The sequence below is a fragment of the Macaca nemestrina genome, chromosome 5 (assembly GCF_043159975.1).
Source record: "Macaca nemestrina isolate mMacNem1 chromosome 5, mMacNem.hap1, whole genome shotgun sequence".
In the NCBI taxonomy this organism is placed as follows: domain Eukaryota; kingdom Metazoa; phylum Chordata; class Mammalia; order Primates; family Cercopithecidae; genus Macaca; species Macaca nemestrina.
Window position 1 is genome coordinate 23,995,722 of NC_092129.1, and position 12,960 is coordinate 24,008,681.

Here is a 12,960-nt window from a genome sequence, read left to right on the forward strand (position 1 = left end):
TGTGTTCAGAGGTTAGCATTTCTTCCTGTCACACTTTGGGTACTCAGTTTTTTGATTGTCTCACAGTGTTTGCAGTGGCAAGCTGCTTCTTTGAAATGGCCTGTGAATTTCTTCAGTTTTTCTGGTATGCTCCTGCAGTGGTTCTTGGAGCAAAAGTTTACAATGTGAGTCTCCAGACACCGTTTTGTTCATCTAAGTGGCAGCTGCACATTAGTCCTGTCTCCTATCTGCCATTTTTAGCCATTTCCTCCACTTAGGCTCTTCCTGGAAGAGGAAATCCAAGCCACCAATTACAATATGAAGATTTGTCCTATATCATTAGTAATCACCAAAATGTCAATAAAATCATAATGGTTTATAATTTTTGATCCATCAAATTTTGAACTTTAAACAAGTTTCACAATGCAAGTATTGTCAAGGATGTAGAACAATAAGAATACTCTTCCTGTCCTGATGGTGGCATATGTTGGTGAAAACACTGTGGATTCCCAGGCAAGATGGCTGGATAGGAAGAGTTCCAATCTGCAGCTCCCAGCAAGACCAATGCAGAAGGTGTGTGATTTCTGCATTTCCATCTGAGGTACCCGGTTCATCTCACTGGGACTGGTTAGACAGTGGATGCAGCCCGTGGAGGACAAGCAGAAGCAGGGAGGGGGCGTCACCTCATCCAGAAAGTGCAAGGGGTTGGGGAACTCTCCCCCTTAGCCAAGGGAAGCTGTGAGGGACCATGCCCTGAGAAATGGTGCCCAGATACTACACTCTTCCCATCCTTCGCAACGCACAGACCAGGAGATTCCCTTGGGTGCCTACACCACAAGGGCCCTGGGTTTCAAACACAAAACTGGATGACTGTTTGGGCAGACAGTGAGCTAGCTGCAGGAGTTTTTTTTTTTTTTTTTCGTACCCCAGTGGTACCTGGAACACCAGTGAGACAGAACTCTTCACTCCCCTGGAAAGGGGGCTGAAGCCAGGGAGCCAAGCAGTCTAACTCAGCGGATCCCACCCCCACAGAGCCCAGGAAACTAAGATCCACTGGCCTGAAATTCTCGCTGCCAGCACAGCAGTCTGAAGTCAACCTGGAATGCTTGAGCTTGGCGGGGGGAGGGGCATCTGCCATTACTGAGGCTTCGGTAGGCGGTTTTCCCCTCACAGTGTAAACAAAGCCACTGGGAAGTTTGGACTGGGTCAAGCCCACCACTGCAGACTGCTTCTCTAGTTTCCTCCTCTCTGGTCAAAGTCAGACTGCCTCTCTATATTCCTCCCCTTTAGGCAGGGCATCTCTGAAAGAAAGACAAGAGTCCCAGTCAGCAGCTTATAGATAAAACTCTCATCTCCCTGGGACAGAGCCCCTGGGGGAAGGGGCAGTTGTGGGCACAGCTTCAGCAGACTTAAATGTTCCTGCCTGCTGACTCTGAAGAGAGCAGTGGATCTCCCAGCACAGCACTTGAACTCTGCTAAGGGACAGACTGCCTCCTCAAGTGGGTCCCTGACCACTGTGCCTCGTGGCTGGTAGATACTTCCCAGCAGGGATTGACAGACACCTCATACAGGAGAGCTCTGGCTGGCATCTGGTGGGTTCCCCTCTAGAACGAAGCTCCAGAAGAGGTAGCAGGCAGCAATCTTTGCTGTTTTGCAGCCCCCGCTGGTGACACCCAGGCAAACAAGGTCTGGAGTGGACCCCCAGCAAACTCCAGCAGACCTGCAGAAGAGGAGCTTGACTGTTAGAAGAAAAACTAACAGAAAGCAATAGCATCAACTTCAACAACAATAACAACAACAGCAATAACAAAAAGACCATGCAAAAACTCCATCTGAAGGTCCCAACAGCAAAGACCAAAGGTAGATAAATCTATGAAGATGAGGAAAAACCAGCACGAAAAGGCTGAAAATTCCAAAAACCAGAATGCCTTGTATTTTCCAAGGGACGATAACTCCTTGCCAGCAAGGGAAAAAACTGGACTAAGAATGAGTTTGACAAATTGACAGAAATAGGCTTCAGAAGGTGGGTAATAACAAACTCTTCTGAGCTAAAGGAGTATGTTCTAACCCAATGCAAGGAAACTAAGAACCTTGATAAAAGGTTAGAGGAATTGGTAATTAGAATAACCAGTTTAGAGAAAAACATAAATGACCCGATGGAGCTGAAAAACACAGCATGAGAACTTCATGAAGCATACACAGGTATCAATAGCCAAATTGATCAAGTGGAAGAAAGGATATCAGAGATTGAAGATCAACTTAATGAAATAAAACATGAAGACAAGATTAGAGAATAAAGAATGAAAAGGAATGAACAGTCTCCAAGAAATATGGAACTATGTGAAAAGACCAAACCTACATTTGATTGGTGTATCTGAAAGTGATGGGGAGTATAGAATCAAGTTGGAAAACACACTTCATGATGTTATCCAGGAGAACTTCCCCAACCTAGAAGACAGGCCAACATTCCAATTGAGGAAATAGAGAGAACACCACAAAGATACTCCTCGAGAAGAGCAACCCCAAGACACATAATTGTCAGATTTACCAAGGTTGAAATGGAGGAAAAATGTTAAGGGCAGCCAGAGAGAAAGGATGGATTATCCACAAAGGGAAGCCCATCAGACTAACAGTGGATCTCTCTGCAGCAACTGTACAAGCCAGAAGAGAATGGGGGCCAATATTCAACATTCTTAAAGAAAATCAGCCCAGAATTTCATATCCAGCCAAACTAAGCTTCATAAGTGAAGGAGAAATAAAATCCTTTATGGACAAGCAATTGCTGAGGGATTTTGTTACCACCAGGCCTGCCTTACAAGAGCTCCTGAAGGAAGCACTAAATATGGAAAGGAAAAGTTTGTACCAGCCACTGCAAAAACAAACCAAAATGTAAAGACCATTGACACTATGAAGAAACTGCATCAACTAGTGGGCAAAATAACCAGCTAGCATCATAATTATAGGATCAAGTTCACACTTAACAATATTAACGTTAAATGTAAATTGACTAAATACCCCAATTAAAAGACACAGACTAGCAAATTGGATAAAGAGTCAAGACCCATCAGTGTACTGTATTCAGGAGACCCATCTCATGTGCAAAGACACACCTAGGTTCAAAATAAATGGATGGAGGAAGATCTACCAAGCAAATGGAAAGCAAAAAGAAAGCAGGGGTTGCAATCCTAGTCTCTGATAAAACAGACTTTAAACCAACAAAGATCAAAAGAGACAATGAAGGGCATTACATAATGGTAAAGGAATCAATAAAACAAGAAGAGCTAACTGTCCTGAATATATATGCACCCAATACAGGAGCACCCAGATTCATAAAGCAAGTTCTTAGAGACCTACAAAGAGACTTAGACTCCCACACAATAATAGTGGGAGATTTTAACACCCCACTGTCAATATTAGATCAACGAGACAGAAAATTAACAAGGATATCCAGGACTTGAACTCAGCTCTGGGCCAAGTGGACCTAATAGACATCTACAGAACTCTCCATCCTAAATCAACAGAATATATATTATCAGCAACACATAGCACTTACTCTAAAATTGACCACATAATTGGAAGTAAAACACTCCTCAGCAAATGCAAAAGAATGAAAATCATAATAAACAGTCTCTCAGACCACAGTGCAATCAAATTAGAACTCAGGATTAAAAAACTCACTCCAACCTGCACAACTGCATGGAAACTGCACAACCTGCTCCTGAATGACTACTGGGTAAATAACAAAATTAAGACAGAAATAAACAAGTTCTTTGAAACCAATGAGAAAAAAGACACAACATACCAGAGTCTCTGGGAACAGCTAAAGCAGTGTGTAGGGGGAAGTTTATAGCACTAAGTGCCCACAGGAGAAAGTGGGAAGGATCTAAAATCAACACTCTAACATCACAATTAAAAGAACTAGAGAAGCAATAGAAAACACATTCAAAAGCTAGCAGAAGACAAGAAATAACTAAGATCAGAGCAGAACTGAAGGAGATAGAGGCACAAAAAACCCTTCAAAAAATCAATGAATCAAGGAGCTGGTTTTCTGAAAAGGTTAACAAAATAGATAGACCACTATCCAGACTAATAAAGGAGAAAATAGAGAAGAATCAAATAGATACAATAAAAAGTGATAAAGGGGAGATCACCACTGATCCCACAGAAATACAAACTACCATCAGAGGATACTATAAACATTTCTACACAAATAAACTAGAAAATCTAGAAGAATGGATAAATTCCTGGACACATACACCCACCCAAGACTAAACCAGGAAGAAGTCAAATCCCAGAATAGACTAATAACAAGTTCTGAACTGAAGCAGTAATTAATAGCCTACAAATCAAAAAAAGCCCAGGACCAGATGGATTCATGGCCGAATTCTACCATAGTTACAAAGAGAAGCTGGTACCATTCCTTCTGAAACTATTCCAAACAATAGAAAAAGAGGAGGAACTCCTAACTAACTCATTTTATTAGGCCAGCATGATCCTGACACCAAAACCTGACAGAGACACAACAATAAAAGAAAATTTCAGACCAATATCCCTGATGAACGTGGATTTGGCAAACCAAATCCAGCAGCATATCAAAAAGCTTATCCACCATGATCAAATCGGCTTCATTCCTGGGATGCAAGGCTGGTTCAACATATGCAAATCAATGAAAGTTATCCATCATACAAACAGAACCAATGCCAAAACCACATGATTATCTCAATAGATGCAAAAAAGGCCTTCGATAAAATTCAAGACCACTTCATGCTAAAACCACTCAATAAACCAGGTATTCAGGGAATGTATTCCAAAATAATAAGAGCTATTTATGACAGACCCACAGGCAATATCATACTGAATGGGCAAAAGTTGGAAGCATTCCCTTTGAAAACCAGCACAAGACAAGGATGCCTACTCTCACCACTCCTATTCAACGTAGTATTGGAAGTTCTTGCCAAGGCAATCAGGCAAGAGAAAGAAATAAAGCATATTCAAATAGGAAGAGAGGAAGTCAAATTGTCTGTTTGCAGATGACGTGATTGTCTATTTAGCAAACGCCATCGTCTTAGCCCCAAATCTCTTTAAACTGATAAGCAACTTCAGCAAAGTCTCAGGATACAAAATTAATGTGCACAAATCACAAGCATTCCTATACACCAGTAACAGATAAACAACCAAATAATGAGCAAACTCTCATTCAAAATTGCTACAAAGAGAATAAAATACCTAGGATAAACTTACAAGGTATGTGAAGTACCTCTTCAAGAACAACTACAAACCACTGCTCAAGAAAATAGGAGAGGACACAAACAAATGGAAAAACATTTCACGCTCATGGATATGAAGAGTCAATATCATGAAAATGGCCATACTGCCCAAAGTAATTGATAGGCTGAATGCTATTCCCATCAAACTACCATTGACTTTCTTCACAGAATTAGAAAAAACTACCTTGAATTTCATGTGGAACCAAAAAAGAGCCCATATAGCCAGGACAATCCTAAGTCAAAAGAACAAAGCTGGGGGCATCACGTTACCTGACTTCAAATTATACTACAAGGCTAAAGTAAAAAAACAGCATGATACTGGTACCTAAACAGATATATAAATCAAATCAAACAGAACAGAAGTCTCAGAAATAGCACCACAGAACTACAACCATCCGATCTTTGACAAGCCTGACAAAAACATGCAATGGGGAAAGATTTCCCTATTTTATAAATGGTGTTGGGAAAACTGGCTAGCGATATGCAGAAAACTGAAACTGGACCCCTTCCTTATACCTTATACAAAAATCAACTGAAGATAGATTAAAGATTCAAATATAAGACCTAAAACCATAAAAATTCTAGAAGAAAATCTAGGCAATACCATTCAGAACATAGGCATGGACAAAACTTCATGACTAAAACACCAAAAGTAATTGCAACAAAAGCCAAAATTGACAAATGCAATCTAATTAAACTGAAGAGCTTCCGCACAGCAAAAGAAACTATTATCAGAGTGAACAGGCAACCTGCAGAATGGGAGAAAATTTTTGCCATCTATCCATCTGACAAAGGGCTAATATATAGAATCTACAAGGCACTTGAACAAATTTACAAGAAAAAAACAACCCCATCAAAAAGTGGGTAATGATATGAACAGACACTTCTTAAAAGAAGACATTTATGAGGCCAACAAACAAATGAAAAAAGCTCATTATCACTGGTCATTAGAGAAATGCAAATCAAAACCACAATGAGATACCATCTCACAACAGTTAGAATGGCCATCATTAAAAATCAGGAAACAAAAGATGCTGGAGAGGATGTGGAGAAATAGGAACGCTTGTACACTGTTGGTGGGAGTGTAAATTACTTCAACCATTGTGAAAGACAGTGTGGTGATTCCTTAAGGATCTAAAACTAGAAATACCATTTGACGCAGCAATCCTATTATTGGGTATATACCCAAAGGATTATAAATCATTCTACTATAAAGACACATGCACTGCAGCACTATTCACAATAGCAAAGACTTGGAAACAACCCAAATGCCCATTAATGTTAGACTGGATAAAGAAAATGTGGCACATCTATGCCATGGAATGCTATGCAGCCTTAAAAAAGAATTAGTTCATGTCCTTTGCAGGGACAAGGATGAAGCCAGAAACCATCATTTTCAGCAAACTAACACAGGAACAGAAAATCAATCACTTCATGTTCTCACTCATATGTGGGAATTGAACAATGAGAACATATGGGCACAGGGAGGGGAACATCCCACACTGGGGCCTTTCGTGGTGTTGGGGGAAGAGGAGGGATAGCATTAGGAGAAATACCTAATGTAGATGATGGCTTGATGGGTGCAGCAAACCTCCATGGCACACGCATACTGATCAACAAACTTGCACGTTCTGTACATGTATCCCATAACTTAAAGTATAAAAAACCCCATAACACTGTGGAAAAATGTTATCATTAACTAGAAGAGTTGAATAGTTTTATGAATTTTTTAACTATAAACATTATGGAAGGCCCAAGCTGCACTTTCATTAATTTGCTTAGGAATTTCCTCTGCTAAATATCTAAATTTTATTGCTTGTAAATTTTACTTTCCACAAAGCACTAGAACATAAACACGATTCAGCCAAATTATTTGCTGCTTTCTAGCAGGGATCAATTTTCCTCTTGTTTCAATTAACATGTTCCTCATCCATCTAAGACCTCACCATAATGGCCTTTAACATCTATATTTCTACCAACATTCTTTTCGTGATTATTTATGTGTTTTCTAAGAATATGGAGCCTTTGTCTCCAGTCCTCTTCTATTCTTTCTAAATTCTCACCATTATAACCAGTAACAATAAATACTTCTACCAACAGTCCCTTTATGACAATATCAACGTTTTTGAGCGTGTACCTCAAAACTCCTTCAGCCCATAACTGTTACTCAGTTCCAAAGCCACTTCCACATTTTTGGTATTTGTTATAGCAACACCCTACTTCATATTACCAACAACTGTCTTAGTCTTCTGGGGCTATCATAACAAAATACCATAGACTGGATGGCCTAAACAACAGGAATTAATTTTCTTATGATTCTGAAGGCTAAAGTCTAAGATAAAGTTCTAGTAGGGTTAGGTTTCTGGTGGGAGCTCTCTTCCTGGCTTGAAGATGGCTGGCTTCTTACTGTTTCCTCACATGGCAGAGAGCAAGAGAGACAGAGAGAGAGAGAGAGAGAGAGAGAGAGAGAGAGAGAGAGAGAGAGAGGCAACTCTGGTGTCTATTCTTGTAAAAACATTAATCCTATTGGATCAGGGCCCTACCCTTATGATCTCATTTAACTTTATCTCCTTATAGGACCTATCTTCAAATGCAATCACACTTGGATTAGAGCTTCAATATATGAATTTTGGACAAGACACAATTCAGTTCACAGTGGGTCCTGAGGTTGGAACATCTCTGGTACCATTGAGGAAACCAAGTTGCCTGTGTGACTGGAGTAGAGCAAATGAGAAGAAAACATTAAGAGATGAAATCAGAGAGACGATCAAGGCAGACTGTTAGGGCTTTAAATGTCATTGCAAAGATGTTGGCTTTTATTATGGAAGAAATGAGTAGCAGAGGAGTGACATGATCAAAATTACATTTTAACAGTGAAAAGCCAGTTGCTAAGTAGACTGTGGAGGAGCAAGAAGGAAACCGTGTGAGCAGGTAAGGAGGTATTATAATAATGCAGATGAGAGAAAATGGTTGCTTGAACCAGGGGTAGAGCAGTATTGGTGGTGTTAAATGATCAGATTCCAGGTGTCTTGAAATGAGTCAACTGTATTTGCTGAAGGATTGGATGGAGATGTATGTGAGAGACAGGGGCATCAAAAATAACTACAGATTTTATGACCAAAGAAATTGGAGAGATGGCCTTGCCTGAACTAAAATGAGAAGGATATATGTGAAAGTGTTTGAGGGGGAAAGTTGAGGGTTGAGTTTTAGTTATATTCACTTTAAGAGGTTTGTTAGACTTCCAGTGGAGATGAAGTGTTGGATATACAGATATGTAATTCAGAGGAGAGTTCTGGGATCAAAATATAAATGTGCAAGTTAGCAACATGCAGATAGTGTTTAAAGTTATGGGATTAGGAGAGTGAGTATAGATAAAATAGAAGAGTCCAAAGACTGCACCCTGGATTATACCACCACTAAGATAGGCTTTTTTCCTGTGTACAAAAGAGGACATGTACAAAAATATTTATAGCAGCATTGTTCATAGTACCAAAGAACCAAAGATTATCCCCATGCCCATGCCAGTTAATGGTAGAATGGAAAATATAGATTGTGGATTACTATGGATTATTTGTATGATGGAATGCTATGCAGCAATGACAATGAATGAACTAGAGTCATGCACCAACATGGGTGATTCTCATAAACAAATGTTGATAGAAAAGCACAAACCATAAAAGAATACTCAAAGTGTGATTTCCATTATATAACATTCAAAACTGAGGCAAAATTGAGCAATGTTAGTAATATTATGTTTACAGGTACATTAACATTGGGCAAATATGTAAAGAATAGCAAGGAATGATGAACACACAAGTTGGAGTGAAAGATAGGAAGATGTGATTACAGAGAATCATCTAGAGACTTTTAGAACATGCCAGCAAAATATATTGCAGCTTTGATTTTAAAAACACGTGCAGAGGAAACTAGAAAGAATTATACCAAAACATTAACAGTTGTATTTGGAGAGTGACTTTCAGCCCAATTTCTGCTCTGTGGATTTGAATTGAAGTGAAAGTAGCAAAAGCAGAATCAGCCACTTGTCTTGCTTTAGTTGATTAACATAATTTTAATCACAAATATTTCTTCATGCTTTCATAAGTTTTGTGAACAAGGCAGATAATTCAGATAATTTTTCTTCCTTTTTTGGATATACATGTATAGTTTAAAAACACAGTAGGTTGTGTTTATAATGATATCAAGTTAAATCTAAATTATGCGTTTTGTTTCCTCTTTCAAAGATAGAACAATCTATTGAGAAGACTTTTAGAATGTCTTGATATATTGTTATAAGCCAGAAAAGCATACTCTGTCTTTTGAAAGTGTAACAGCAACACCACACTTCAAATCCCACAGCATACCAGGAGATCTGACCATAGCATGCCTGGGTCTGAGGCCAGCTTTAGAATTAGGATTCATTGGCTTAGGACTCGGACTGGTGCCCACCTGGTCTAGTGAGAAAGCCTTGGCTTGGCTATGACTCCAAACACACATGTCAATACTCCCTAATAATCTCCTCTTCTGCCAAGTGGAGCTCCTGTGATAGAGGAAGACAGAGTCTGGGAGTCCAGGCAGTCTACAAAGACTGCTGTCTTGTCAGTACCCAGAAATATTAAGCAGGACACAGTGAGGAATAGGGCCCAGTTGGTGTTCTGTGTTATAAAGAACTGCAAATCTTGTGAGTTTTTGAAAACAAAATATAACATGATAAAATGGAAGAAAAGAGGGCCCTACACGTGTATGTCCAAAGAGCCTACTCCTTGTGTAAAGAGAAGAGTGGATGTGGGAAGCTATGTATATTTATTTGCAATACACCTTGATAATTTTACTCTACATTCTTATACTTTTATAACAATGAATGTGTTTCTCATTAGTTGTAACCTGGGTCCATAGGATACAGGGATGATTTGGGAGTTTTCTCTTTCATAGAAAAAAAAACAATGACGACCTATATTTGTGAAATGATTGTTTTAGTGAATTGGAGTTTAAATTAGTAAATTTTAGACATAGATTATATTGTTTAAATAAAAGTTAACATGAAATGTTTTCATGATATTTCACAATGTGTTTAGTAAACCTGACTGCTTACTTTGCTTTGTCTAGTTTATCTGCCCTGAAAATAGGGTGAATTTTTTGATTGAGCTAGCTGGTTGATTTCTTGCTTGCTAAAGATTTGACTGATTGCTCAAGTTTCCTGACTTATTTTTATTTGTTCTTCTATAAAATACCAGAGAGAATGCTTCCTACTTTTCCTCTGTAGAGAGGACAAATACTCTAGAAAGAATACAGTTTCTCAAATAAACTACTTGTACAATGAGATCTCTCAAATACATAAAAGAAACAGCCTAAGCTATAATTTTTGTTAAGATGTATATGTTTGAAGCTGAGATCGAAATAAAACCTCCTGGTCACCAAGCAAGGTTTTGAAGATCCTTTAAGTTAAACTTCTGTGGTGACCTTATTCCCTGGGAAAAGTTTATTCTGTGTTCTAGGCCATCTAAAGTTGTGAGGTCATGGATTAGACATGAAAAAAAATGACTTGGTGGAGAAAATAATTGATGTATGAATATCCTCCAATTCTCCTCTTTCTCTTGTCATGTGGCCTTGGGTAGATCATCCTTGGGCCTTTGTGCAGAATGCAGTTAACAGGTAAGGGAGAGGCAAAGAAGTTACATAGACTTTTTTTTTACTTACACTGAATAGAGTAAAAGCATTTCTTCAGGATGGAAAAAGACTAGATCCAGGAAAAGAAGGAAGAAAGAGAAAGGAGGAGACTCAATAAGGACCGCATTTCAGGGAAAATGTTTTAGGAATTTTTGAAGTAAAGGTGAGGAGAGAGCACTTCATACTATGTAAAAAATTAAGAGAAAGATGTGGTAAGGGATAATTTAAATTTTTGCTATACATTATAAATATAATGACTCAGGCATTTTTGAGAGACAACAGTAAAGATTTAATTACTTTCATTTATTTTTGGTCATTGAATTTGGATTGAATTCTAAATCCAAAAGAAACGAATTCCAAAAGAAGTGAATCTTTTGAATGGGATATTGTGTAAAAACAATCCTTAAAGAAGGTGGGATGATAAATGTCCCAGTTTTATTCTAGTTGGAATCATTGTACCTGCTGTGAGTGTATTTGATACTTCCACCTTCAAGGGAGTTAATAAATACATTTGTTTACTCTGACATTCCCTGACCTTAAGGGGATTGAGATGGGCCTATGGGGGTAAGCAGGAAGAACAGGTAGAAGAGAGAAGAAATCTTTTGTTTTTTATCTTTCCTTGCACTGGAAGCTCTGTCTTTATTAAGTCCTTGATTTCTGAGTATAGCAAAGAGGCATGAGGCCAGTATGTTTTCTCCTAATTAATACATGACTGATGAGACATTGCTACTGTCAGAAAAATAGATTCAGCTGAGAAAAGAAGCAGCAGTTCAAGGGGCAGAACTTATGTGCCTGAGAATGAGAAGCGGACTCCGACGCCTGTCTTCTGTCTTTATTCCCATTTGACTCTGAGGTTGGTTAGGAATAAAGATAAAAGTAGAAAGAGCATGATATCTTGGAGGTTGGCCTCTTGCAATGAGCTATGTTCTTCTGTGATTGTAGAGTCAAGCACTCATATTTCTTGTTCTTTTCCCTAGGATTTTTCTTCTTGGCCTCACTTTTACTTAGGTCTATCCTTCCATTTCTTTGCTTGCATTTTCTGTCAATTGTCCATATTCATTGCTGTTTTCATTCCTGCAGACACATACCTATATACCTTCTCTTTTCTCCTTCTTCATATCTCTCTTTTATTTTTACATTCTCCTGCCCCCTAATTCACACCCACATAATTTTTTTTTGGCTTCATAATATTCATCAAGATTGATATTTATCAAGGTTTGGTTGGTTCCTATCACCACTCCTTCATTTCATACTTGCAGTACTGCAGTGAACGCATACTAGTTGTTTTTTGCTGAGCTAAGAGCTTTCCATTCTAAGAGACAGGATATGGTGTTCCAAGTGCCTACCAACCTTTCCTCCTTCTGAGGAACATTATTGCAGGTAATTCCTGTGATTTGCCCTGCAGCTGATTGAACAAAGGGTTCATCTGAAGGCACCATCCTTAAGTAGGTCAGTGACCTTGAGCAGCCTGATGGGAGAACGCTGTCTAGCAGGAATGTTCTTTCTGGTAAGTGTCTAATTAATCACTCTTGAGAGTTTGAATGCAGGTCACTAGAATAGGCAGAAGTGGTTGGGAACACGTGTACTCAGAAAAGAAGCAGCAGAAGTCATGAGGCATTGGAGGCATGAGAAGGTAACAGATCAGAGGAAAAAGGGCTTTACAGGCAGAGACAGAGAGAGAAGCTGGCAGTCACTGGAGTTGTTAGAGGAGGGAGCAGAAGTACTCACTTTTGAGAGTTCAACTGCTTTTCCATCCGGGAGGTCTGGCACTGTAGCTGTTAGACTGAAGCAACCAGAATGTGCCTTCTTTTCCCTGGTGGCCTGAAATAGCTAACATGTATATTATGTTATGAAATCTTCACAATTCCAAAAGGTTATTCCCATTTTATTGAGGAGGAGTCATAATTAAAGATAAGTTACATGATTTGACCATGGTCTTGTGAAAACCCCAAGTATTTGCTTTTAATGAATAATATTAAAGCAGTGTTTTGGAGCCTATAATTCAAGTGGCCTAATGTGAGATTTTTCCTATTGTAATTCCCTTTTCTGT

The 12,960-nt window shown here is 38.9% G+C and overlaps 1 long non-coding RNA gene across 6 annotated transcripts in view; it reads left to right on the top strand.

The window, feature by feature from the left end:
* Positions 1-745: 745 nt before the first annotated feature.
* The window catches only part of LOC105465510 (uncharacterized), a 297,782-nt gene continuing 285,567 nt past the window's right edge, over positions 746-12,960 (top strand). For all 6 annotated transcript variants that reach the window (XR_011623317.1, XR_011623316.1, XR_011623318.1 and 3 more), the window contains exon 1: positions 746-12,417. This is a non-coding gene — a long non-coding RNA (uncharacterized lncRNA). The remainder of the gene's footprint in view (positions 12,418-12,960) is intronic.